Here is a 1,600-nt window from a genome sequence, read left to right as displayed (position 1 = left end):
AAAGATGGTTTGATGATAATCTACAGAGACAACTCTTGGTATGAATACACCACAAAAGAATCATTCATTGTTGTTTATATCAATAATATATGATAGCTAATAAGCACTTTTCTTATTAGAGTCCCAACTGTGATCCTGAAGGAGAGAATTCAGTGAAGTATTGAGTGAAGTGTGTTGAAATCCCTGGTGAGTGAAGCCATACAGGCATCAAGCCTGCTGCCTGTTGCTATAAACTTGCTAGCCATGTTCTACATACTTTCCTTTCTTTTTGAGTCCAGATGCATTCCTTAAAAACCAATCAGGGATTTGGAACTGTTGTGTCTAATGTTTGAGTATACTTTGGTGCACTCTGTATCATTGTATTATGTATAAGAAGCTAACTATGCTAATCGCGATTAGCATTAAGCTAACTGCATCCACCATGCAGTAGCATGGATAATAAGGAGCTAACTATGCTAATCGGAAATTAGCATTAAGCTAACTGCATGGACTGTGGTGATGCAGTAGCATGTAGAAGCACTAGTTTGTACAGTATGGTGTTTACATTACAACCATTTGGTTGCAATGGTTCAAGTCACTCTTGGAGTAAAGTTGATGATACAATTTATAAACAATGGAGTATTAAAAAGGTTAAAAAGCCTAACAATGGTTATGTTACATTTAAAAGGGGAAGATAAGAAATTCATTGTGCATATAATTAATGTGTCATGTTATTTATGTTTTTGCATTGCATGCTATTTCATTTCATTTAATGTATGTATTACTATGATCAATAGCTATACTGTACATTATTACATTTCATTGTATTTGAAGTATATCCTTTCTTATTGGTTATACTGTATACTAAAAGATATTGGGAGAAATTAATGAGGTCTCATAAGAACACAGAGTAATTTGCTATTCTGCACTTCGTGTAGATTGGTTTTTTGACAACCCAGAGAAACCCCAGTCTGAATTCTGATGGCGAGCTTAGTCCAGTGAAGTGATCGACGTCTGTGCATGGTTGTGGAGCGGTGTGGCCAACCGCAGGACCAGCTACAGAGGATCCGTCTGTTCACAGTTTCATCGACAGATACAGATAAGAACCACTGCTGTCTCTGCCCGAGCAGCAGTCCCCTCACTCACGTATACTGATACCTCCGCCGAGGTCTATCTACATACACCCACGTATACTGACACCTCTTCCCGAGGTCTCTACGCACACACACACCTTAAACTGAGAAACTAACACACACTAGTGGATCCATACATCCTTAACAAAAGGGAACAAGGGTTTGGGTTTTAACACCCTAAAGAACATTTCATCATTCCTTTTATTTCAAGAGCTCTCTTTATTATTTTCTATATTGCAGCGCTGCAACTGTATGTTGTGTATTGTTGTTTAATTGACAGATACTGTGCTGAGGCAATAAATGCTGTCAATACTGTTCAACTCAACTAAACATTCAACTCTTATTTAAGGGTAACCACTAAACGGACCTAGGTAGATGTCTGGCGCCTCTTGTTCTCTGACATCGGGGTGGGATAGGGGGCGCTACATTTACATTTGGGTTACCTTTATTTTGGAACTTCCTGTATTTGGTTAACTTCCTGTCACTGC

At 38.4% G+C, this 1,600-nt stretch overlaps 1 long non-coding RNA gene across 1 annotated transcript; it reads left to right on the top strand.

The window, feature by feature from the left end:
- Positions 1 to 1,177, top strand: LOC306938290. The gene is made up of 3 exons (XR_013791702.1): positions 1 to 38; positions 120 to 186; positions 918 to 1,177. It is a non-coding gene; the product is annotated as an uncharacterized lncRNA (long non-coding RNA).
- The last annotated feature ends 423 nt before the right edge of the window (positions 1,178 to 1,600 follow it).

Source organism: Electrona antarctica, assembly GCF_951216825.1.
Source record: "Electrona antarctica genome assembly, chromosome: 2".
Lineage (NCBI taxonomy): Eukaryota > Metazoa > Chordata > Actinopteri > Myctophiformes > Myctophidae > Electrona > Electrona antarctica.
This window is presented reverse-complemented; position numbering and strand designations above follow the sequence as displayed.